The sequence below is a fragment of the Miniopterus schreibersii genome (genome assembly GCF_964146895.1).
Source record: "Miniopterus schreibersii genome assembly, chromosome: 12".
Lineage (NCBI taxonomy): Eukaryota > Metazoa > Chordata > Mammalia > Chiroptera > Miniopteridae > Miniopterus > Miniopterus schreibersii.
Genome location: NC_138112.1, coordinates 67,301,938 through 67,329,240, shown reverse-complemented (window position 1 = coordinate 67,329,240; position 27,303 = coordinate 67,301,938). Strand labels below are relative to the sequence as shown.

At 45.7% G+C, this 27,303-nt stretch overlaps 1 protein-coding gene and 1 pseudogene across 2 annotated transcripts in view; one reads left to right on the top strand and one right to left on the bottom strand.

Annotated features, from left to right (window-relative positions):
• The window catches only part of FADS2 (fatty acid desaturase 2), a 72,999-nt gene that overhangs the window by 42,461 nt on the left and 3,235 nt on the right, over positions 1-27,303 (bottom strand). The window lies entirely within an intron of this gene.
• On the top strand, positions 13,712-26,312 carry LOC308565601 (small ribosomal subunit protein eS27-like pseudogene; annotated as a pseudogene). Its single transcript has 2 exons — positions 13,712-13,720; positions 26,009-26,312. The product of its transcript is annotated as a small ribosomal subunit protein eS27-like pseudogene (transcript).

The following is a 27,303-nucleotide window of genomic DNA, read 5'->3' as shown; positions in this document are numbered from 1 at the left end:
CTATTTACAGGGCCATATTTACTCCTGGTGAGCAGTAAGGCACACAGGAACAGGGACTGCTAGCCCCTTGTACCCGTGAGCAAACTTGGGTTCCAGAGGGAAAGTGACTTGCAGTCACCAAGAAGTCACTGGTAGGTCTGGGGCTTGGGCCCCCTGGCCGGGCGGCGTGCTTCCCTGGCATGTCCTCCTGCTGTTGTATGAATACAAGGGACTGCGCTGGGTGCCATCAGACTGACGACTGCAGGTACAAAGGTCTCTTCAACTTTCAGTTGATTCCAATGCCTGGTTGTAAAAAGTGCTCACTAGGTTTCAAGTTTTCTGTAGAGGCAGCCAGCATCCCAGACAGAGCCCAGTCGCTGAGAGGCTTCCAGGGGTGACTGCCCTCTGCTTTCAGACTCTGATTTGCTGACCCTGGTGGTGCCACGAGGGCAGTCCTCAGGAGCTCTGACCCTGCTGAGCTGGGGCTGCTGATCTGTTCCTTGGCTTCCTGCTCATCTGGGCTTATATCCCAAATCAAAGTCCTCCTCCAGGTAGGACGTGGATGCTGGCCTGAGTGGAGCAAGCCTGTCCGCAGCTCCGAGGACGTGAACTTATTTTCCAGATCACTTATTGCTCTGCAGGATGTCACAAAGCTTGAATAAACAGCCTGGGGTGTATATGTGTCACTGAAACAAGATCTTGAAATGGGCCACTCGGTCTGGCTCCAGGCTGTGGGGATTGGGCAAGATAATCTCCCTGCAGTCTGGGGGCTAAAGCCAGCCTCCAGCTGCTGCCCCTTCCAGAGGGACGCACTTGGCCGGCACAGTGCTTCTCACCATTCCACAGATATCCTCACAACTCCTTCTGTGGCCTCGGCATGCTTGGCCAGGGCAAACCCCTGCCCATGCTTCTGGACATTTCCTTAAGAAACAAACTGTGAGCAGGTAATTCCATTCCCAGGTAGATCTACAAGAGAAATGAATACGTGTGCCCATTCAAAAAACAGGCACAAGAGGGATCCGGGCAGCTTTGTTCACCACAGCCCCTAACTGGAAGCATGCCCAATGTCCAGCAACAGTAGAAAAATAAACAAACTGGCATGGTCTTACAACCAAATACCACTCGGCAACAAATAAGGCGAGCTGCCGCCAGTGCCACAACTTGGAGGAATCCCACAGACATGATGAGCCCACGGCAGCCGCAACGTATTATACGCTGCGTGACTCCGTTCAGATGGTCAGGAAGAGGCGAGGCTGACGGGGCGGTGCAAGTCAGCATGGTGGTCACTGTGGGGGGACTGCTTGCAAAGGGCAGAGGGAAATTCTGGGGTGTGGAAAAGCTCCTTGTCCGGGTGCCGTTGCGTGTGTGCGCGCATGTGTGTAAAAATTCTTCAAGGTGTATACTTAAGATTTGTGCACTTTACTATAGGTATGTTGTGCCTTGATTTTAAAAAATTAAATGAGGAGGGGTGTGGGGGAGGAAAAAAATTAACTGATTAAGTACATTCGTGTCCTTTAAGGTATATGCTGTGACTCTCCTCTCCCACCAGTGGGAGCATCCCAGCCGCCCTTGCTCTGTCACCTGGATGCTGGGTTGAACGGTTCCGTAAGTGGCTCTTCAGGGGTTTCCTGCTCTGACATGAGTGATGCTCTGAGCTGATTCCTCCATGACCAGCCCACAGAGGCACCTCCTTCTCTTTGCCATCAGTGTCCTAACCACTGTCTTCCCATATAAAGAGCCAGGGAAGAAAGTAGAAGGGAGAGATGGGACCTGGGACACAGGAAGGCTTCATGAAGGCGTGAAAATGTGAGCAGGGCCGTGGTAGAAAAAGCTCTGGGAGGATGTTTGCTACACTGGTAACAGTGGTTAATTGCAGAGAGAATGGCATTCACATTTTACCACATATATTCTGCAATGCATAAAGTTTTGAAATGAATATGAATTACCTCTATATTTAAAAATGATAATAATAGCACACAGTCACAAAACTCATATCGTCCAACCTTCTCAGTTGAGTGGAAATAAAGGTGGGGGCGGAGGAGGGAGCACTTTGGCTGAAATCACACAACTGCCCCATGGCCAGCCAGGGCTGCTCATCAGGCCAACTGGTTACTCAAGTCTTGCTCTTTGGAATTTGTTTTGTACTGGACCTGGCCTGAAGTACTATTGAATGCTCTTGGCTGCTGCTGATTTTATTTGTTTTTCTTACTGAGTTGTTCTTGGGGGAGGGCCAGCACATCTTTCAGGATACATAACATATTAGTTAGCTCAGGCTACTAGAACAAAATACCATAAACAGAAGAAATTTGTTTTCTCCAAGTTCTGAAGTCTGGAAGTCCAAGACCAGGGTGCCAGCATGATGGAATTCTGGTGTGGGCTCTCTCCCTTGTTTGCAGACAGCGCCGCCTTCTCACTGTGTGTTCACATGGTGTTTCCTTGGTGCATGTCCACAGAGAGGGAGATCAAGCTCTCCAGTCTCTTCTCATAAGGGTATTAATCCCATCAGACCAGGGCCCCATCCTCATAACTTAATTACCACCCAAAGGTCTCATCCCAAATACCATGACATTGGGGGTTAGTGTTCCAACATATGAATTGGAGGTGGGGGAAGAACACAAACATTCAGTCTATAGCACAATAATTCCTTGACATGATTTTGAATCCCTTTTCCAACTTGCATCTTTTTTTTCCCCCTGAGCTTGATTTAACTTAATCAACAAACATTTATTGAGCACTTATTGTGTTCTAAGCTTTTGGGATACATCAGTGGACAAAAAAGACAAAGATCCCTGCCCTCGTGGATTCTCTTAATGTTAAAGGCTCCAGGACTCAGCTCTTGATTCTCCCTCTCTCTCTCTCTCTCTTGTTTTAATCTACTTTCACTCTTTTTTTCTTTTTTTTTTTTAATGCTCACCCCAGGGTATTTTTTCAATTGCTTTTCAGAGAGAGTGGAAGGGAAAGAGAGAAAGTGGAAGAGAGAGAGAGAGAAACATCGATGTGAGAGAGACCTATGAATTGGTTGCCTCCTGCGTGCGCCCCGACAGGGGTGGGGATCAAGCCTGCAACTGAGGTAACATGCTCTTGACCAAAATCGAACCCGGGACCCTCCAGTCTGCAGGCTCACGCTCTAACCACTAACTCAAACGGGCTCGGGCTACTTTCACTCTCTTGATGACCTCATCCAGTTGCGTGGCTTTAGGTGATGTTTTTATGACAGAATTTCACTTTCTGCTTCCAGCCCTAGGAACCTCTCCTGACTCCAAACTCATGGAACCACCTGCCTACTCAACAGCTCCACTTGGTTGACTAATGTCCGCAGTGGATGCTGTGGAACGCAGCCTAGATTTTCCCCCCTTCATTCCCCCAGCTTGGCTGCTCACAATGAGTCCTTCCCCAGGAACCGCCCTCCGCTGAAGGGGGCTGCCTCACCCAAGGTTAGGCCCCTCCCTGGGGCAGCCCGAATCCAGTGACTGGTTGAGGCAGCGAGACCTTGAACTGAAGGTTGCTTCGATTCAAGTCAACTCCGAGGAGTCATTCCAGGTCGGGTACGTGGTTTGCAGCCACTGATATGGTGGGTGAGTTCTGTTCTATGCCTATCTGGAAGGAGTACTAGAAGCTGTTCACATTCACAAGGATGGGCAACAGTGTACACCAGGGTCTTGCCCCGAGATCTGTCCACTCTCTTTCCTCTGTCACAAACTGAAAAGATTTGGGCCATCTGGACATACTGCAGAATATCTCATTGACCCACTATAGCCATGAACAAAAGTAGAAAGTATCTGGAGGCCTTGACAAGAGATATTTGTTTCAAAGGATGAGAGAGAAATCCTATGAAGGCTCAAAGGAGCAGTGGAAAACTTATTTCTACATAAAAAGCTGCACAGGGATATTTATAGCAGCTTCACTCACAATGACCAAAACTCGGAAGCAACCAGACACCCTTCAGTAGGTGATGGATGAATAAACATGGAGACAATGGAAGATTATTTAGTGATAAAGCAACAAGCTATTATGCAGTGAAAAGGTGTGAAGGCAGCTTAGATGCATATCACGAAGTGAAAGAAGCCAATCTGAAAAGGCTAATTACATATGATTCCAACTACAAGGCATTCTGGAAAAGGCAAAACTATGGAGACACTAAAAAGATCAGTGGTTGCCAGGGCTTAGGGGCAAGGAAGAGATGAACAGGCAGAGCACAGAGCATTTTTAGGGCAGTGAAAATATGACACTGTAACAGTGGATACGTGTCATTATACATTGTCCAAAGCCATAGAATGCACGACACCAGGAGTGGATCCTCATATAAACTAGGGATTTGGGGTAGTACTGATGTGTAATATAAGTTTATCAGTGGTAACAAATGTACCACTCTGGTGGGGGGTGTTGGTGATGGGGGAGGCTGTGCATGAGTCGGGGGCAGGGGTATATAAAAAAATCTCTGTACCTTCTGCTCAATTTTGCTGTAAACCTAACCCTTCTCTGAAAAATAAAGTCTATTAAAAAAAAGTCAAAGGCCTACCCCATTGGTAGAATTTTTATGGGTCCTGGAGCATTCAGAACAGCCTTTTCTAAGTAAAGGACAGACTGCATCTTTCACCACTAAGAGGGAAGCACAATGCCTGGGTGGGGCGCCTCAGGTCCTGGAAGCTGCAAACTCTACACTTTGGAATACCACTCTGACCACTTCCTGCGTGACTCAGAAGGATGACTAGTTTGAATGGGGTTCAGTAGAGGGAAAGTTTCTGCGGTAGGTCTCGGCAGGAGTGCGAGAAGCCCTGCTGCGGGGATCAGTCAGAGGAGCTGGCAGAGCCCTCTGCTACCACAATATTAGAGGTGTCCGGGCTCTGAAGAGATGGGGGAGTGTATGTCAAATTCCACAAGTGGAATCGCCTCATAAACCCTCAGAGCCCTGAAACAAAGCTATGCCATCTGCAGCCAAGAATTTGAAAGCCAGCTCCTGTCAGAGCCACTGGGACGTAAGGTCGTGTGGGCCCAGCAGCAGTGGTTTGTAGGACAGGACCTTAGGGCACAAGTAAACTGAATGAGCCGTTTACCCAGATTCCCACGTAATCAGGGACCATTACACAGGTGTCTCTCCTTAGTGCACATGTCGGGCTCCATGCTGGGTCCCTATGACCAGCTGATGGCCTCTTGGATGCTTTTAACACTGTTGCTCACCTTCTCTTTTTAAAAACACACTCTTGCCCTGGCTGCCATGACCTTGTCTCTCTTGCTTTTTCCCCTTCCATCCGACTGCCTCTTCTCAGTCTCTTTTGCTGGCTCCCCAGCACCTCACTGGGGACCTTCCTCAGGGCTTTGTCCCAGGATTTCCTTCTCGCTTCCCAGCATCCCTGAGGCAGCCCAGCTGCTCCTCAGCTTCCTTCACCACCCAGGGGCCGATGGCCCCAGACCCATGCCTCTAACCAGAGCTCTCTCCAGCCGCTGACTGAACGACCTTGCTGGGGTATCACACATTTCTCAGACTCAGAATATCCAAACCTAAACTCATCCCACCCCCATATCCTGTACCCCGGCTCCTTCTCTCAGCCATGGCACCGCTCTCGGCCTTGCTGGGTTTGATCAACGCTGAGGCTCGGCCGCCTGTTTCATTCTGTTCCCCCGCCACTATCCCCATCGTGACTATGGCCATTCCCGCGCCGAAGCCAGAGGGTCCTTCATGGCAAGTCTGATCAGACTGCTTTACTACTTAAAACTGTTCCAGGTTTCTCATTTCTGTTAGAAAAGAGGCAGATCTCTAACCATGTTTTCCTGAGTAGGGCCCACGGTATGACAAGCTTCCTCGTTATCACTCCCCGTCTCACCTCCAGCCCTATTGACCGTCCCATCCCAGGCTGGCCAGGCTTCCCTTCTCCCACCCACACTGTGCCCTGCTTTTCTCATACAAACTTGCTGGGGAAACTACCAGAACAAATGCCAAGGCCAACCCACCCCTGGATGAACAAAAAAGCCCCACATTTCTCCAGAGAGAGGGGGGTGGGGTTGGGGGACAGAGTTCTCTTCACTGCAGAAGGGTTAGGGCCTTTTTTTCCATACAGGTGGGGAAACAGGCCCACTGGTCATCAGGGCTCCTGGCTCCCCCTTCCTTCTGGAGCTGATCTCCAGAGATTGGCCCAGGGCGTGGGGAGGGACCCCTCAGTTGCTGATGACCTCTCCCCTCTGCATTCATTCTGTAGTGCAAAGAGCCACTGCCTTTCGGGAAGACAGATGAGCCTTCCACGCTCTGTGGCTTACCTGTCAGAAAATAGTAAGGAGGTTATTGAATTTCAACAAGATTTGGGGGAACTCTAACAAAAGGATAACTCCAAATCTCATGCTGAAAATGCCCTGACCCCAGATCTAGCCAAGCCTGCCACACTCCTTCCTCCCCCACCCCTGAGAAACACATGCCTGTCATACCTGAACTTCTCCAGTCCAGCAAACCATGTCTTCTGAATGGGTCACAGCATCGCTGAACCTGGAGGCTTACCCTTAAGGCTTCCCCTGGCCCCAGAACCACATTCTTGGGACTTCACCAATATTATAGAAACAGGTTCCAGCTCATCCCAACTCCGGGAACCTCTCATCTGGTTAGGACTTGCTTAAGCAGGCTGGGTTATGTCTGACCACTGGGACTAGAAACAATAATCTTAATTGACAAATGCCCACCTGAGTGCCCAGAGAACATGGGAGGGAGCTTTCCTGTGCTCCAGGGAAGGGTGGGGAGCCCAGTGACTATCCCATATCTGTGCCTTTTACACTGGGGGGCCAGTACCTTTGGGGCACACCAGGCCACAGGGTAAATTTGGCCTGTGCCCAGGGTCCCCACTCTCTCTCCTCTGACATCATGACACTCCAGTGGAAGAGTCTAAGAGGCAGATAACTCCAAAGGGGTAATGTTGCTTACTGAGCCTTAAAGGGTATTTCCACCTGCCCTTTTTGGGGCCAATGGAACCCACAGAACTACAATTATGACCCAGAATCAAGTAACACCCAGACTCAACTCCCAACACGTCTCCAGAATGACCTGAGTAAGGTAATGATGGCCTCCTGTACTCATTCATTTCTGAGCATCTATGAGCCAAGCATGGGATTAGGTATCAGAAGAAGAGGCTGATGTCCAGAAATATTCTTGAATACAAGTTTCCAAGGCTTCCCTGCCACTAAACACTAATGGGAGGACATCGGGACCAAGTTTAAGCTTCCCAAAGCCCTCCATAGAGGCCTTGGAGAATGGAGAACTGCCCTTTGACACTGACCTGAGGGCCAGCAGCCACACCTGTCTTTCAGTTCTTAGGAAATACTTCCATCCAATATTTTAACACTGGATATGATACAGATTTTATGACCAATTTGAGGCTCAGAGAGATTATGCAACTAGTTTAGGGCCGAACAGGTAAGTAATAAAGCTGGTATAGAACCTGGCCCTATCTGACCCTAAACTCCACGCATGCTCTTTCCTTGAAGTGTCAAAGCCCTTGAGAAAAAAAAATCTTAGTGCCAACCCTGGCGCTCAGAAACCTTATGCAAAGAAGGGCTTCTCTCAGGGGCTTGGGATGCAAAGAGACTGCCTATGGGGTACAGGGTTTCCTTTCGGGCTGAAGAAAATGTTTTGGAACATTGTGAATGGACTAAATGCTACTGAATTTACACTTTAAAGTGGTTAATTTTGCGTTATGTCAACCTTACCTGATTTTAAAAAGAAATACAAATAAAGCTTCTTCTTTAAGAGGCTGGGCATCATGCACCCCCACCCAACCCAGCCCCACCTTTGTCAGGTAACGGGCACTCTTGCTAAGACGGCAAGGGATTTAGCTTTCCTTAATCGCCTGTCTCTAGAAGTTTCTCACACATCAATCTGAAACCTCAGGCTCTAAGTCTTGGTGCTGCAGAGTATCAGGTATGGCCCAGTCTTATATCGCCGGCCTTACCATTGCTACAGAAAAGACAAAGGAAGAAGAGATTAAAGACAGCGGTAGACTGAATGGAAGCTACACTGACACTCTCCCGGGACCAAGCTGGAATGACAACTAAAATATAGAAAAACCACCCTGCATAATTAACTGCAACTGCAGACAAGCTGGAGAGCACCCTCATAACCAAGGAGGAAGAGCAGAGACCACATAGAGACTGGCGGGAAGTGCGGAGGCGTGAGAGGGCTGGCTGGGCTCCCACAGTCAGCACTGAAGGTACAGAGGGAGATCTCAGCTGTGGGGGGTCCCATAGAGGACTCTGGGGCCTAAACCCCAGGCTGGGCTTCCCAGCCCAGAGCACCAGAACTGAGACAGGTGCCCACATAACATCTGGCCCTGAAAAGCAGCCGGTTTCTGTCTGCCAGGGAGAGGCAGCTGGAAATGCAGGCACCTCCTGGATCCTAGGTCAAAGCTCAACTGCTGAGCCACGCCCTGCAGGCCATCTTTGTTTGTTTTTTTAAAACAAAAATGTTTACCCTGCTCCAAATGCCTAAAACAGGGATTTTTTATTTTTCCGAGAAAGGAAGGGAGAGGGAGAGAGGTGCACTTTCCACAATGACATTTAAATAGATTAATGGCATTTCTGATAGTCGTGTGGCTATTGACAGCTAGACTAATCCAAATAACTAAAAGGGATAAAAAAGAAACACCAATATTTCAGATGATGTATAGTTACGTGGCCATTTCACAGTTTATTTGAGATGAAATGTTTCAACTCACTGTTTTTGATAGTTAACTTTTGTTGATGATAAAATTATACCAGGCAATTTCTAAGATTCTGAGTTAACAAGATCCAAAAAGCATTTTGTGGAAACAAGCTGGCTAGGAACACTGCAACAGCACTTGCAGTTTAGCTCCGAATTCTCCTCTTCCAGCTTAGGAACTCCAAACCGGCTTGCACACCCGACTCAGAGAGGGTGGTCCTCCAGCAGAGCGCGCAGTGCTGGGGGAAGGTGATGGCTCTTCTTCCCACTTTCTTGCCGTAAAGTCAAATGCGTTCCGAATATAATTTACAAATAAACACTTTAATTGTTACTTATTATTTAGACATCTTCTTAACACTTGAATTTGTAAAATTAAGACCACTTAATTTTACAAGGGTATGTTTTTAGAGAAATGGAAATTTCAATAACCCACAGAACATCTGTGATTTTTCTACAGCAGTTTCGAGTTTTGTGCCAACATTCCATGTATCCGAATGAGTTAAAATGATGCTTCTTTTTTTGTCCGGCCAGCGTGGCTCAGTGGTTGAACATCGACCTAGGATCCAGGAGATCGAGGTTCGATCCCCAGACAGGGCACATGCCCGGGTTTTGGGCTCGATCCCCAGTTGGGGGCGTGTAGGAGGCAGCTGATCAGTGACTGTCTCTCATGATTATGTTTCTCTCTCTCTCCCCCTCTCCATCCCGCTCTCTGAAATCAATAAAGACATTTAAAAACAACAACAGCAACAACAACAGAAAAACGATGCTTATTTTTAAATAAGAACAGACTTAAAGTCGCTGTTTGTACGCCTTGATGTTCATTTTGATTTACCTGAAATCTCTACATTGGGAAGCGGGGTACTGTACGATCAGACCAAGAGGCACTGCTGTGAAAGATAACTCACTGTTCTAAAGTAACAATTTAAAATAAAGAACCTAAAAGGAAAAAGAAAACATAAGATTCCTCTGGGAAGGTTTGTTTTAAAACTTGCTTGTGTCTGCTCGCCTGGCTGGATTCCATGGATTTCAGACAGGGCAGAGCAGGAAATGACATGCTGCCCTTATTACAGCAGCGAAGGACCACGCATCAAAAGTCAGCTAATGCGTTTCAGTCCAGGGAATAATCCCAGGACAGAACTCAGAGAGGAATTACTTAAAATGCCATTTTCTGTTGTTTCATCTAAGAGCCCCTCAGACACAGCTTCTGTGTGAAGTCCTCCCCTATCCCTACAAGTGTGAGAGGGGTTGAGCTGGTGCCTGTCTGTGCCCCCCGGGGGCAGATGTGCGTGCTTAATAAATGTCTCCTCTCTTGACTTCCTCTGTCCCCGTTGTCCTTCCTTCCCCCCTAGGAAGTCTGGCCCAGGCCTGGGTGGCTGACCAGCTTCGGCTCTCTGCGAGAATGGTTTCTCTTCCATGCAGCTGGTCTTCATCCCTGCTTGACACTGGACATTTGTTTATACATGAAGGTGAGGTTGATTATTCCAGCAGCCAGTGGGCATTTCCTCTTTCCCCACAAAGCCTCTCTCCTGGCTGGTCCATCCGAGGGCCTGGGTCGGGCTTGGCGGTTTGCATGTGTTGCTTTAGGGTAAATGGCCAAGGGGCTAGCCCTTGGGTTGCAGGAAACCTTAAATGGCAGAATGGAAAGAGTGTACCTCTGGGGCACCAACACACGCCTAGGTGCAGTTCATTCAGTTTCTCTGGAGAATACTCTCCTGGATGTTTGGTTAGGGCTACGTGGTTGGCTATCTACTGGCACAGGCCTGGGGGTAAAGGGGAGGGGACGTGGATGTGAGCAGCTGTTTAACACACGGGTTTTCATTAATCCCTGACGCAGCCCTCCCATCTCGTTCCCCCAGTCCAGAGGCACCCGAGGCTCTGGGTTTCTGCTCGGCAGGTTGACCGTTTCCTCCAGTGCTTATTCTTGGCTGTGGCCTCCATTCCATTTCATCTGTCAAAACACTTTTATCCACCTTATATCTTCTGGAAAATCATTGAAATCCCTCGCCTTCTGATGGCTCCCTTGTCTTCCGATGGCACCCTGTTGTCCTCAGTATTACGAGTTTAGTTTTCTGTTTCTTTTCTAATTTTAACTGAGTATCAGGAGGCAGGGAAGACAAACACATGTGTTCCATTTGCTGTACTGCAAGGGAAGTCCAGAGTAACCTTATAAAAACTTCACCTGCTTCTTTTTAAAAGGTTCTGATCCACAACACATTCAAGTGTCCCAAGAAAGGCGCGACTTGTGTCATAAACATTTATGCCCTGGCCTAAGTGAAGGCTGTGGGCACGTCTGATTGACAGAGCAATGGAGGTCTGGCTGTCTAGATGTCTTACATTATATGAGGTGTTGTACTTGTATAACTCATTGACTCCACATGGAAATCTTAAAGATGAGGTTACTGGAACTTAGAGAGGTGACTAATATGTGGAAATATTCACTATTTTCACTTATTCAATAAATATTTAGCAAGGGCCTTCTATGTGCCAGTCACTGTTCTGGTGCTGAGGACACAGGAGTAAACAAGACAAAGTCCCTGCCCTCCTAGAGGTAGATGTAGATAGATGGTAGACAAACAAACAGGCCCTGGCCAGGTAGCTCAGTTGGTTGGAGCATTATCTCAGTATGCCAAGGCCATGGGTTCTATCCCCGGTCAGGGCACATATAAGAAACAGCCAATGAATGCATAGATAAGTGGAACAATAAATCGATGTTTCTCTCTCTCAAATCAATAAATAAAAATTAAAAAACAAACAAACAAGCAAACAGATAGATATATAGTGCGCCAGGTGGTGATTGTGCTTACAGAAAAGAATAAAGCTGGAGAGGGGAAGGGGAAAGCCAGGAGCTGAAATGGGCTACTCTTTAAAACTGGGCTGGAAGACCTTCCAGAAAATGTGACATCTGAGATCCTAAGGAGGACAGTACAAGCCTCCTCTTGAATAAGGGATAATAGAAAATGAGTCTTCTTTCAAGAAGGGGATCAGCTCTAACTAAATGGAGACTATGAAGGAAACCCTTGGACCAAAAAGTACTTTGATTCATCGGACACTGTGTGGGTACTTCTGAGAGAAGCTGATATTCCAACCTTAGAGAACTATACCAAGATCCCACTTAGCTGATGGTTCACCTCAGGCAAAGGTAGTCAATTGTCATCTCTACTGTATATTACACATCCCTCCACTTGATCTTCCCAGCCTTTGACATAAAGACATAATAACTCTAGCCCTGGCCTGTGTGGCTCAGTGGTCAGAGCGTTGTCCCATACACCAAAAGGTCTTGAGTTTGATTCCAGTCAGGGCACATGCCCAGGTTTTGGGGTTCGATCCTCAGTAAGGGCACGTGTGGGACGCAACCGATTGATGTTTCACTCTCACATCAATGTTTCTCTTTCTCCCTTCTCCCTTCTTCTCTAAAAATCAGTAAAAAATATATTTTTTAAAAAGACAACTCTTGCCCTAGCCAGTCTGGCTGAATGGTTAGAGGGTCAGCCCCTGGACTGAAGGGTCCCAGGTTTGATTCCAGCCAAGGGCACATACCTCGGTTGCAGGCTCAGTCCCTGGCCCTGGTCAGGGTGTGGGCAAGAGGCAACCAATCGAAGTTCCTCTCTCACATCGATGTTTTTCTCTCTCTGTCCCTTCCACTCTCTCTGAAAAGCAATGGAAAAAATATCCTCAGGTGAGGATTAAAAAAAAAAAAAAAAGATAACTCTCTTGCCAAATTGTTTGACTGCAACCTGTCTTTACATCTAAAGCATAAACTTTTATGTTTTGATAGACATCTAGGTTTGTAAAACAGGTTTTAAATATTTACAAAAGCCATAAAAATTATCCCACAACTTATGTAAGAAATAGGAAAAAGTATACCCCCTCTCATGCATACACTCACTCACAAAGGTTTGCTGTGGTAGACTGCAAAAAAACACCACAAATTCTCATCCCCACGTGTATGCCCTTTTGCAATGTGACTTCACGGCTCTTTCCATCAAGAAGCCGTCTATTTCTCCAGACCCCTGGAATAAGGACTGGGCCATTTGCTTTGGCCAAAGGTTCATGAGCAAATGTGATGAAGGCAGAAACTTGGAAGGTGCTTGTGCATGGGAGTGGACCCTCATTCGCTTCAGGGAAGTCTTGTCCTCACCATGAGTGAGGTTGGGCTGGCCTGTTGCACAATGGGAGGTGTGTGGCTGTCACACCAGCTGACACAGAGCCAACTCCCAGATAGGTGAAGACTTCCAAGTCCAAAGAACCTGTCGACTCCCAGCCTTGTGACTAAGGCCATTCCAGACCATCCAGTCCACTGAACAAGCTCGGACTAAATCGCCCAGAATCTTGAGCAAATACAAACACTAGAAGTTTTGGAGTGACTTATCAAGCAGCAAAGGCCAATATAAACATGCAGAGAATACTGTTGGAAAGACATCTTGTTGGTTACCCTGATTGCCTGGGGGTAGGCAGGACTGGGTCAGTGGCACAGAGGGGAGGAAGAATTCGTATTGCATTTCTTTTTGGACCTTTTCCATTTTGAACCATAAGAATGTCCGTAATATGTTCTAAAAAAGGAAATGCAATTGTAAAATGTTAAAATTAGAAAGAGCACGACTGGTGGAGAAGAGAGTTTCAGTTCATAGACGGTACTTTTGTTATTACTTCAAAATTGACTAAGCTGAAAATAAGCATATAGGGTTCTGTTTGTTTTCTTTCCTCAAACAGAGCTGAGATCTGCGTCCTCCAGCACAATAACAGCCCTAATGTACTGTCTGGTGTTTGAGACAACAGCTCAGTCTCTTGTCCCCTCTGAGGCAGCTTCATAGAAGTGCTTCTGACAGTTTCTAAAGCTCTGACACCATGGAGAATTGTTTTGTCCACATCGGGTCAGCATCTTACTCTGAAGTCCACATTCTCTCCACTAGACTACAGGGCTGGCTCCTCCCTGGCAAAGAGAATGACAGTGCTGGGATCTAAGCTACTCTGGTTGAGGGTGATAAAAACTTGCACTGGCCCAGGGAAGAGGAGGGACTTTTGTCTCACTAGGTTCCAGGAAAAGTGGACAATGTAACCATGGGGAAGGTGAGGATGGACTGGACACGGGGCCTCAGGAGTCAGTGGATCTAGGGACTAGGTGGCTATCCGGTTCCTCCCTCTGTTTCTCTCCTTGCAGACCAGTTTCAGCGGATAGACTGCTGAAAACCACCACGTCTTAGATCTTAATTCATGTTGCATTGGCGTGTAATGCCTTCTAATCTCTTGAGCTGTGAACTCAAACACAGGAGGAAGAACTCTCATAGGCGTTCCCTCCTTGGATTAAGTTCCCAGGCTCCAATGAATCAGCTGTGGCCTGGGATGGATCTCAAGTAACCCGCATGCTGGAGTAGGGGAGGAGCCATTTTTAGAAGAGTAGATTGTTGCTTCCAGGAAAAAAGAGTGCTGGGCAGAAAACCAGAATCAGAGGACAGAGACAACAGGGGCTTTGGAGTCACGACAGGCCCCAGCCTGTGTCCTGGTGTTGCCTACATGCCTGCTACAGTATGACTCTGGGCAGGTTGCTTACTGTCCCCAAGCCTCAGTTTTGTCACCTGTAATACCTGTTCTTAGTACTAGTAATAATATGTGTAGCATACGTGGTATAGGCTTCAGTGCTGACATTTATTCCTCGCTGTTTTGCTTAGGACCAGCACTCAGGATATCTTCTGTGGGCCTTTCTGCAACACAAAAACTACTTGGGTGTGGGCTCTGGCCGGGTAGCTCGGTTGGTTAGAGCACTGTCCTGATACGCCAAGGTTGCGGGTTCAATCCCCGCTTAGGGCACACGCAAGAATCAACCAATGATGCATAAATAAGTGGAGCAACAGAGAGAAACCAGATGGCGGCGTAGGGAGCAGCTGCACCTGCCGCCTCCCGCAGCCACATCAAAATGACAACTAAAACACAGAACCACCGTCACTCAGAGCCTCCTGAGATCCGGCTGCACAGAAGCCCCACAGCCAGGGAGCTGAAGCAGCACTGAGAGTGGGAGGAGGGGGAGATCGGGGCGGATCGGGGCTGAACCGCAGAGACGCCTCGGCCCACACCCGGTGCCGTGGTTGAAACCCGGGAGGACATCTCCCCAGGGGAGGTTTCCCGGAGGAGGGAGGGGTCCCAGCCCCACAGCAGGCCCCCAGCCCAGGGCTCCAGGCCGGGAAGAGACGTCCCCACAACTCCGGGCCTTGAAACCAGTGGGGACTGTCCCTGAGGGTCGCGGAGGCTGCGGGAGCCCCAGCAGCTCCTCTAAAGGGCCCGGCACGGACTCACTCGGACGCTCCCTCTGAGCCCAGCGCCGGGCAGCAGCCGGAAAGGACCCAGGACACTTGGGAGGAACTGACCTGCCTGAGATCCGGGCGAGAGGCGGAGGGCGGCTTCCTCCCAGGCAGAGGGGCTGGCGGAGGCCATGGCTCCTGTGGCGAGTCCTCCGGACACAGCCGGCAGGCAGGCGCCATGTTTGAATCTCCAGCACCTGACGCACATCTTTGGCCCCGCCCTGTGATTCCCGGAGGCCCCGCCCCTCCCACCTGCAGCTCATCCAGGCCACTTCCAGGGGCTTTTCTGTGCAAGTGGCCTCTGGAGCTCTATGCTTGGGACTTTCCTAAAATCTCTCAAACAAGCAGCAGCTGCCCCATACGGCTTGATAAGCGGCCCCAGGCCTGGCACTAGCGGCAGCTGCACTGGCTCATAGCTGGGCCTCTCCTGGACACCTCCAAGCCCAGCACGAGTAGCAGCCAACTACGGTTTGCTGTGTAGCTCATGCTGCGTGGCCCTGGGCAAGGCACTGGCACAGGCTGATTTTGCACCTCCCGGAGGCCCCAGGGACAGTGCACCTGGTGGTCAGACTCGACCACGCTGGATTACAACCCTACCACATCCACGAGTGACACACTCACGGGGCGCACTTGGTGAACACCAAAGCTCCACTGAAGTAAATCCTGCTCCATAGGGGTGTCTCCAGCACAGCAGCTCTCTGGCTGTAGTTGCAGCTGGTCCTCATACCTGATTGGCCTGGGGTTCAATTCCTCCCAGTGATGCCAACAGCAACCAAGGCTCAGCTACAACAGGACAGTGCACACAGCCCATACAGGGGAGCACCTGGAAGGCCCAGCTCAGGTGACTGGGGAGGCTGAGCCACTGGACCCTATGGGACACCTACTACACAAAGCCACTCTACAAATTCCAGGACACATAGCAGCTCTACCTAATACATAGAAACAAACACCTGGAAGCAGCCAAAATGCGGAGGCAAAGAAACATGTCACAAAGGAAAGAACAGAAGAAATCTCTAGAAGAGGAACTAAATGAAATAGATCCAAGCAAGCTAACAGATACAGAGTTCAGAATTTTGTTTATAAGGATGTTTAAGCATATTATTAGGGAAATAACTGAGAAAATCGATGACATAATAAAGTACCAATTTGAAATAAAGGGTAAACAAACTGAAATGAAGAATAATTTATAGGGAGTCAACAGTAGAGTAGAGGACGCTGAGAATCAAATCAAAAATTTGGAACATGAGGAAACAAAAAACACCCAACCAGAAGAGCAAAAAGAAAAAAGAATCCACAAATATGAAGATAGTATAAGGAGCCTCTGGGACGTCAAAAGGCCCAACATTCGTATTATTGCGGTTCCAGGAGGGGAAGAAAGAGGGCAAGAAATTGAAAACCTATTTGAAAAAATAATTACAGAAAAACTTCCCCTACTTGCAGAAAGAAACAGACTTACAAGTCCAGGAAGCACAGAGGATTCCAAACAAGAGGAACCCAAAGAGGCCCACAGCAAGACACATCATAATTATAATGCCAAAGGTTAAAGACAAAGAGAGAATCTTAAAAGCAGCAAGAGAAAAGCAATTAGTTACCTACAAGGGAGCCCCCATATGACTGTCAGCTGATTTCTCAACAGAAACCTTGCAGGCCAGAAGGGAGTGGCAAGAAATATTCAAAGTGATGAAAAACATGGAACTACAACCAAGATTGCTCTACCCAGCAAAGCTATTATTTAGAATAGAAGGTCAGATAAAGAGCTTCACAGATAAGAAAAAGCTAAAGGAGTTCATCACCACAAGACCAGCACTACAGGAAAAGTTGAAGGGTCTTCTTTAAGAAGAAGCTAATGAACAAAAGAATCTGACTAACTAAATAGATCCAGAGACATTGACGCATGCAACAGACGATCATATTTAAGAGGAAAGAGGGAAGGGGGGTGAAGGGTGGGAAGAGATTAACCAAAGAAGTTATATGCATATATGCATAACCCATGGACACAGTCAATAACGGGGTGAAGGGGGTGGGAGTGAGGTGGAGGGGGTCAATTGGGGGGGGGAAATGGGACACCTGTAATACTCTCAACAATAAAGGAAAAAAAAATAAGTGGAACAACAAATCGATGTTTCTCTGTCTCTCTCTAAAATCAATTTAAAAAACTACTTGTGCATAAAGCCTCAAAATATTAGGGTTGGAAAATATTATTTAGCCAGCACAAGTGATGATCCATGAACTGAGACCAAATATGATAGAGTTTTCAGCAGTAAATGGTAAAATTAGAAAAATAAAGAAAAATGTAGTTTTCCATAAAACTAAGGGTATTCAATTTAAAAAAAAACACATCCTGCATTTTACTTTAAAATTATGGCCTGTTTTTTTGTGTGTACTAAAATGTTTTTATATAATGAAATGGAAACAGTAGGTGATGGAGTTTTAAAAATATGTTTATTTGGCAAAGTGAAAAACTGACAACCCTACATTGATTTTCAATTTTAATTTATTTCTTCTAAAAAAAACTCAAAAGCACAAGAACCACTGATCTGGCCCAGCTCTTCATTTTCTCTTAGAAAATAAATCAAGCCTGAGAGCCGTCCCATGACCTGCTCAAAGACCTAGAGTTAAAAAGTGGGTATACAAAATCATCTAGCATTCTGACTCAAGGTGGGCTTACAACACACAGAACATAATGGTTTTTGGTTTTTAAGGTCTCTTTTATTATTGTTTTAATATTTTATTCCTTAGAGTAGTTTTAGGTCCACAGAAAAATTGAGCAGAAAGTCCCCATGCACACACAGCCTCCCCTACTATCAACATCCCCCCACTGGTGGTACATTTGTTATAACTGATGAACCTGTACTGACACGTCAATACTCCCCAAAGTCCACAGTGTACATTAGGGTTCGCTCTTAGTGTACATCAGTGTACACTCTAAGTGTTTTGACAAATGCATAATGTTATTTATCTACCATTACAGCATCATACAGAAGAGCTTCATTGCCCTAAAAATGCCCTGTGCCCCACCTATTCACCCCTCCCTACTGAGCCCTGGCAACCACTGATCTTTTTCTCTCTCCATAGTTTTTTGCCTTTTCCAGAATGTCATATAATTGGAGTCATACAGTATACTATGTACTGAACATTTCTGTGTCTCCCCCAAAATTCATATGTTGAGACCTAATCCCCAATGTGATGGTGTTTTGAAATGGGCTTTTGGGGGTGATTAGGTCATGAGGCTGATTAGTGTCTTTGTAAAAGAGATGCCAAAGAGGTCCCTCCACCCTTCTCACAGGCGAGGTTAAGCGAAAAGACAGCTGTCTAGGAAGTGGACCCTCTCATCAGGCACCCAATCTGCAAGTGCCTTGATCTTGGACTTCCCGGCCCCCCGAACTATGAGAAATACATTTCTGTTGTTTATAAGCTACCCAGTCTATGTTACAGTGGCCCAAATGGCTTCTTTCACTTAGCGATATGCAGTTAAGCCTGCGCCATGTCTTCTTGTGGCTTAATAGCGCATTCCTTTTCAGCACCGAAAAAATTGTTATTTGGATGTAGCAGTTTGTCTGTCCATTCACCTGTGAAGAACATCTTGGTTCTTTCAAGTTTTTGGTGCTTTTCAATAAAACCAAACACTGGTTTCAACGGTGTAAATCTTGGTGGCAGATTTTTGTGTGGACATAAGTTTTCAATTCAATTGGGTAAATACATAGGAGCTCAATCGCTGGCTTGTGTGGTAAGACTATGTTTAGCTTCGTGGGAAACTGCCAACGTGTCTTGTAAGCGGCTGTGCCATTTTGCATTCCCTCCAGCCATGGACAGGAATTCCTGTGGCCCTGCATCCTTGGTATGGGCAGTGTTTTGGAGTTGTGCCATCCTCATAGGTGTGTAGTGGTACCTCATTATTGTTTCAATTGGCAATTCTCTAACTACATCTGACGCTGAGCGCCTTTTCATGTGCTTACTTGCCATCTGTGTATCTTCTTTGGGGAGGTGTCTCTTGAGGGTTTTTTGCCCGTATTTTAATCCAGTTGTTCGTTTTCTTATTTTTTTCCAGCTTTGTTGATACTTTTGACATATACCATTGTATATGTTTAAGGTGTACAATGTGATGATTTGATTATGTATATATTGCAAAATGATGACCACAATAAGGTTAGTTAACACATCACCTCAGAGTTACTGTTCTGTATGTATATGATGAGATCTACTGCCTCAGCAGCCTCCAAATATACAATATAGTATACTGTTAACTATAGTCACCATGCTGTACATTAGATATTAATCTTAGAACTAGAAGTTTGTATCCTGTGACTAGCATCACCCATCTCTTCCATTCTCATTGTATCAATTTATGTTCCATCAACAGTGCACAGCTCCTTTCTCTACACCCTTGGCAACTCTTGTCTCGTCTTTTTAATAAGTGACATCCTATTAGGTGTGATATCTCATTGTGGGTTTGATTTTCATTTCCCTGATGATTAGTGATGTTGAGCACCTTTTCATGTAATTGTTGGCCATTTGTATATCTTCTTTGGAAAAATGTCCATACAGTTCTATATTGGAAAAACTAAATAGTCTTTATTTACCTCCTATGTGTCTCCTTTACTTTTGCACAGAACACTCCACTTCTGACACTTCCAGTCACCAAGTGTGGAGGTTTCCCTACACCAGCAATTGAACTCAATTCTGATACAATCTACCTGGAGATGGCATCACATCTTACAGTTTAAGGGCTCAGTCCCCACAAGACTGTCCCCCCAATACTACTTCAAATACCAATCAAAAGTGCATGCTATTACCTGCGTTTCTCACCAATTGGCTATATATCTGAGGTTGCCATGGTGCCCTCCTTGAGAATTTGCTAGAGCAGCTCACAGGCCTCAGGAAAATAGTTTCCTCACTCTTTGCCAGTTTATTATAAAAACATATGATAAAGGGAAGTGCCAAAGCATGACTGCCTCTGGACATCAAGAAGACAAAAATCATGACTACAGAATAAATACACAACTTTAACACAGATAATGAAGATACCGAATTGATAAAGATCTTGCCTATATTGGCTCAGTCATCAATTCAAATGGAGACTGGAGCCAAGAGAAGGCAGAGGCTCGGAAGGGCAGCACACGAAAAAGGTATTTTGCCCATTTTTAAAATAGATTAGTTGGGTTTTTTGCTATTAGGAATATATATTCCTAATATGAGTTCCTTATATGTTTTGGAAATTAACCCCTTATCAGATATATGGTTTGCAAATATTTTCTCCCATTTGTTTTCTTATTTTTGAGTTTTAAGAGTTCTCTGTATATTCTGGAAAACTGTCCTGTATCAGATATGTCTTTCACACATATTTTCTCCCAGTCTGTGGCTTGTCTTCCCTTTCCCTTGACAGTGTCTTTCACAGAGCAGAAGTTTTTAAATTTAATGAAGTCCAGCTTATCAGATATTTCTTTCATAAATTATGCCTTTGGTGCTGTATATAAAAAGCCATTGCCAAATCCAAGATCTAGATTTTCTCTTATGTTATTATTTAAAAAAAAAAAAATCTTTATTGATTTCAGAGAGAGGAAGGGAAAGGGAGAGAGACAGATAGAAACATCAATGATGAGAGAGAATCATTGATCGGCTGCCTCCTGCACACACACCCCTGACTGGGGATCGAGCCCGCAACCCAGGCATGTGCCCTGACTGGGAATTGAACTGCGATCTCCTGGATCCTAGGTCGAAGCTCAACCGCTGAGCCATGCCCAGCTGGGCTCTCCTATGTTATCTTTTAGGAGTTTTATAGTTTTGTGTTTTATATTTAAGTCTATAATCCATTTTGAGTTAATTTTTGTAAGGGGGGTCTAAGGTATAGATTCACTTGTTTACATTTGAATGTCTAGTTGTATCAACACCATCTGTTGAAAACTCTATCTTTTCTCCATTTCATTGCTTTTGCTCCTCTGGCAAAGATCAGTTGAGGGCTATATATGTGTGGGCCTTTCTATAGACTCTATGCGGTCCCACTGATCCATTTTTTTATTCTTTTGCTAATACCACACTATGTAGGTATTGCAGTTTATAGTAAGTCTTGAAACTGTGTTATTACTTTTAAATTTTTATTTATTGACTTGAGAGAGAGAGGAAGAGGAGAGAGAGAGAGAGAGAGAGAGAGAAGACACATCGATTGGTTGCCTCCTGCATGCCCCTGACTGGGTCTGGGGATTGAACCTGCAACCCAGGTACATGCCCTTGACCAGAAATCAACACTTTTAGGTTCACAGCAAAACTGAGTGAAAAGTACAGAGAGTTGCCACATATCCCCCGCACCCTCTCTCCCCTGCGTGTAGGCCTTCATTTATCAAGAATATTTTTACTGGATATAGATTCCTAGGTTGACAGTATTTTTTCCCATTGTCTTTCTAATGCTTATTTTTAAGCTTTATTGGAAAAGTCTACAGTAGCACATAGTCTAGAGTTAGAATAGCCCTACTAACACATGGCCTTATTGGGGTCTCAATTGAATGCTCAGAGTCTCTAGTGAGGTCTTCTTTTGATTCTGGCTAATAGGAACTCTTTTGTCTCCCAGTGCTGTGAGACCCAGTAGCTGTTCTCTGATGTGCTCTGCTTGGGTTCCACCTCGCTACAACATCAAAAGTGCCAGCAGGCAGAAGGCCTGGGAGACAGTGGGATTCATTTGGGGATCACAGTCTTGCATTGCCTCTTGTACAATGTCCCAAACAGTAGCTCCACTAGTTTGTCCAGTTTTATAGTTGTTTATGGTGGAAGGGCCATGCAGGATAGAATTTCAAATACCATACTTATGTAACTCATTCCCTGCTTTAATAGGTATTTTGGTTGTTCTAAATGCTATTATAGCGTAATGATTAAGTGGGCAGCTCTGGGTTAAATTCCTAACTTTGCTACTTACTGGCTGTGGGTCCTTGGGGAAGTTATCAGCTGATTTCCCCCATTTGTAGATTGGGATAAAATGATAATCACTTCATAGGGTTGCTCTTTGAAGTATATGAGATACTGTAAGAGAAATGCTTAGGACAGTTCCGGGAACACAGTGACTATGGAAAAATTTTGCTATTATTATTCCAGGGTCTTACTTTTTCAAACAATGCTACCATGACCATTCTGGAACATATTTATTTGATTCTTGTGCAAGTCTATCTCTGGAATTCCTGGGTCAATGGATGTAAGCCTTTTATAAGTTTGTTAGATATTGCCAAATGCTTTCTTAAAACACTGCACTAAATTACCATCCCACAACTTGTTTTTCCAAACTCTTGCCAAGTCTAAGAGACAAGGCCATACCTCTACATTTTGCCAATCTGATATATGAAAAGTACAACCCTTTTTTATTTTTTAAAGACTAGTTTATTCATTTTTAGAGAGAGGGGATGGGAGAGGGAGAGAGAGAAACTTTAATGTGAGAGTGTAACATTGATCAGCTGACTCCTGTATGCCCCCCACCAGCCTGACTGGGGAAGCAAACTGGCAGCTTTCAGGGCACAGGACGGCGCCAACCAACTGAGTCACACGGGCCAGGGCAGTACAACCCTTTTAAATTATGGGCAGGGTTTGAGCACCTTCTCATGTTTATTAGCTCTCTATACAGTTTTATTTTCGTATGAACTACTGGTATCACTGATTTTGGTTTATTTTTTTCGTATTGATTTCATTCATTCATTCAACTAATTGTATTGAGTACGTATTAGGAAGACAACAGTGAACAAGTCTCTCCTTCATGAAATTTATAATCCAGTCAGACAGATAGAAAATTAGCCAAGAAAGAATAAAATAATTACAAGTCCTGTGAGAACAGAGGATGTTATAATCATGAGGAAGCCGCAGTAGGGGGGTGGGGGTGGGGGGGTAGGGCCTGTCTTCCTTAGGAAGTGTGATTGTCATGGAAGGAGCATTTGAAAAAATGAAATGCAACCTGGGAAGAGATGGCTGAGGAGAGAATCATAGGGCAGCGGGGGATCATGCTTCAGGCAGAAGGAACGGACATGTGCGAAAGCTCATTCTAGAAGGAGCTTAGCCCGTTTGGGGGGCAGAAAGGCCACGTGGCCGTAGCGTACCTGGTGAGGGGAAGAGAGCCACCAGGCGAGACTGGAGAGGTAGGCAGGTGCCACAGGAGCACGGATTTTATTTCAAGGGCTATGGGAAACCAAGGGCAGGTTTTAAGCAGGACACTGACATGAGCTTAAATTCTCAAAGATCACGCTAGCAGTTTCGTGAGTTGATAGAAGGGGATCAAGTGTGGACAAACACTGGAAGGCTAGTTAGGAGACTGCTGCAGAAATCTGAGTAAGTGACAATAGCTTGGGTAGAGTGGAGAGAATTTATGGTATTTCTGAAGGTATGGCCAGCAGGACTTGGTGATGAATCAACTGTGGGGGCTCACCGAGAGTGAAGTTTCAGAAGTAACTCCCAGGTCTTCGGCTTGTCCCACTGAGCGAACAACGCATTGATCACAATGGGGGAGATGACAGGAGAGCAGGTTTGGGAGGTGAAATGGGAAATGCAAAGTTCAGGCTTGGACATGCTCACTTGGAGAGGACGGTAAGACATCTCAACGGAAGCGGGAAGAAGGCACTGGATACGTGAGTTAGAAGCTCAAAAGAGTGGTCTGGATTAAACATACATTTAATGAGAAAGACTTTTCGTGTTACTTCACCATGAAGCCTGAGAGTAATTAAATTTAATGATGTGAACACTTAGAGGTGTGCCATCTAGAATGGTTTAGCTGTTAACTAGACTTATTGTGGTGATCGTTTGGCAACATACACAGATATCGTTTGACATGTTCAAAGGTCGAATCATTATGTGCACACCTGAAAGTAACGTAACGCCACATGTCAACTGTACCTCCATTTAAAAAAAGAGCAATGGCCCAGCTGGGCATGGCTCAGCGGTTGAGTGTTGACCTAGGATCCAGGAGATCATGGTTTGATTCCTGGTCAGGGCACAGGCCTGGGTTGCGGGCTCAATCCCTAGTGGGGGACATGCTGGAGGCGGCCGATCAATGGAGGACTCTCTCCCTCCCTTCTCCCTTTCCCTCTCTGAAATCAATAAAGATATATTAAAGATATATATATACTTTAAAAAGAGCAATGGATTAGAAAATTTTAAAGCATGATTTAGCAATGAAAAGATCTTGCACTTATGTCCGGCCATTCTGTCAAAAACACAGTGCACATTCAATGCACGTTCTGGAGTCCGAAGGCTGGGAAGAATGAAGACACATTTAGCAGGGAGGGGCAGGGGAAGGGGCGGCCTCTTCATTGAGGAGCCCTCCTCCCACAGTTAGGAGTCCTTCTCTGCCAGGGCAGAATCACTTGGTCACATTTTTACAAAAACTCTTAATCTCCTCACGTCTTAAAAACAAAAATAGTTGAGATGCCATAGTACCTGGGGAAGGGGTTCCTCTTTTCCAGGGTACCACACTTAGCCTTTCTGAACTGGGGCTTTTGTTTCAGTACAGTAAACAAATAAAGCGTTTAGCACACTGCCTGGCATGTTGTAAGTGCTAAACTGCTCATTGCAATTATTAACATTAGAAAAAAGGACCCTGGCCTGAAAGCCAGAGCTTCTGGATTCATTTCTTGGTGGCAAATGACAAAAGAGAAATTCTAACTAGTGTGAGTAATAAAAGGAATGTATTGACTCACCTAGCCTGAAAGACTAGGCAGATAGGTCATAAAACTAAATTGCTGTACAAACCGGGGCCTCTGGAAGCAGCCACTCAACACTTTCTATTTGTCTCTGCTTTTCTTCCCTGTTGGCCTGATTCTCCTGCTGCAGAAAGGTCTTCTCCCTGACAGAACACATGGCTGTGCCTGCTAAGCAACCCTAGGACAAAGACCGCCCGCCTGTGCCCTGCTTCCATGAATTAGCCCAGGGAATGAATGGCTCCAATGGGCTTGAGGCCACACATCTAACCCTTGGGCCAATCACTGTTGTCAGAGGAATGAGACACTGACTAGGCCTAGGTGTCACAAGCCCAGCGGTGGATGTTCCTGTGGGAAGTCACAAGCCAAAAGCAACCAGAGACCACATCAGTATTCCTGTCTACCACTTCCCTGCAGGGTGTGAGGTCTCAGACTTCTCGGCCCCTCGTTTTCTCACGATAAATGGGACTTTCTGACCCATCTCACCTCATGTTCTGTTTTGTTTGATAAAACGGAATAAAGAGTGCAAGGTTTGCTAAAATGCCATATGTGTACTCGCTTAGCGAATGGTATTGGTCAGGCTGAACCACTTCAACCAAGCTCATTAGATGGCAATTGATTCATTTCTGGCGAATGTCAGAACTATTTAAATAACATTCAAAAGTTTCAACAATAAAAATGGCATATGTTCAACAAGGGTGTCCAATTTAGTTACCTTAAAATGGCAGGTCGGGGGACCAATCTAAGAGTTATAATCAGAAGCACTATCTCTAGATGAACAATCATCAGAGGTCTGGCATCTTGAGTGAAACTTTCATCAAAAAAGGCTCAGACAGCTAGTGCTGGAAGGAATCTGAGACCAGAGAGGTTGGCATGACCTCCAACATCACACAGCAGTTGGTGGAATAGCAGGGGTAGGTCCCATGTCTCTCAAATACCAATTCTTCTATTCCACCACATTCCCTCTCTTCCTTGCTCGTCCTGTTGAAATTTGACGAATCCCTGTCTAACTATGAAATGCATTAGAATAGAATTTGATTGCAGTTTGATAATGCAATTATTTGGATAGAACTCGGGGGCATTGGGAGACTCCCGGGAGATATCCAGAGTGGTTTTACTGTATGTTTAGAGCTCATAGTGTTGGAGGTGAGGCAGCTGGCCTGGGAGCAGCAGGAATACATTTATTCCTCTCATGTGCTGGTGACAGCAGCTGCAGTGAAACTAAAGAACACACAGTAAGTGCTCAATAAATATACTCTGCTGACAAGCAATTTGGCAACAAATAACAAGAGCCTAAAATGTTCTAATCATTTGATCCAATAGTTATACATGTAGAACTAATCCTTAGAAAGTGTTCAAATATAAACCAATATCTGTGTTTTTGTAAGAGTTCACCCCTGCAGCTGGAGTGCCCCAGGGGTGTCACATCAGAGATCTTGACAGGCAGGGCTAGAGAAAGGATCAACATACCCTTGGCTAGAAATTACTACATCCCTCCTTGGAAGAGGAAAAGAAAAGGCTAGTTCAAAGTCCAAATTCTTATTTCATGGGTGTAAAATGCCCAGGTTCCTACAAGATCATCAGTTTTCGGCCACACGCAGACGGTGGTTCTTTGTGTAGGTTGTTCAATCAACAGTGTTGTGCCAGCAGATGGCAGGAAAGGCTGGACTCACAGCAGGGTGTTCACTTAGAAGAAAGCAACACTAATGATCCACACAACTTCCTGAGTTTGTGCCATATCACAGAAAGTCTTATCAGTTCAGTGATTCTAATTAAACTCCAAGATAATCTAATTACATTTAATTTTGTAAGCATACAACAGTGATCTCCTATTTGGTGTCTATTTTTAAATAAAGTTTTGATTATGGGCAAAAAAAAAAAAGTTCATCACTGCACTATTATATGGGCAAAGACTTCTAAACAAGTGTCCAACAGCAGGGAAAGGGACATCAGGGTGTATGTAAATGATGACTTGTTACAGTGAAGTAAACTATCTCCTTACTGTAAGTATTCTAAGCTGAGCCTCTGTTTTGTTTTCAATAGAGATCCTTTTACTGTAAAGCTGCATAAAAAGACCAGCAAAAAGCTGCCAGGGTTGCGTGGGGCACTGCAGACCAATTCCTGGGGGCCTCTGAAGTTCGGGGCCACTGTTCAGGCCTCCCTTCTCTCATTTTATATGGGTTGGGATAAAGGCCTGGGAAGAAGGTGCTCCAGAGAAGCTACAACAGCAAAATGACCCTGCCACCTCTCCTTTGAGCCTGGGTGGCCTAATATCAAACACATTTATTGAACCCACTGCTAGAAACTCCTGCAGAGAGGAACTAAGGGTGTAAATGAGTCCTGGGGTAAATTCCAGCCCAGATCACCTATTTTTTGCACGGGGCTCCAGGTCTTTGGATCTCAGTCACCTTATCTGTAAAATTGTGGGTTTCACATAGCAGTCTATAAGGTGTCTAATAGTCAACACAACAAGATTGCCTTAAGGAAACCCATGAGTTCTTCCTCCATGAGTCCCTCATCCCCCACCTCTTGTATCCTTAGAATGTGGTAAAGTGAAAAAAAAAACACCTGTTTCTAGCTCTCCCTTTGCCTCTAATACAAGTGTGATCTTGGGATCCTTTCTCTCTTTCGTTTAAGCACTGTACCTAAAAACTATTAGAGACACTTCAACTGGTTGCCTCCCACACGTGCCCCAACA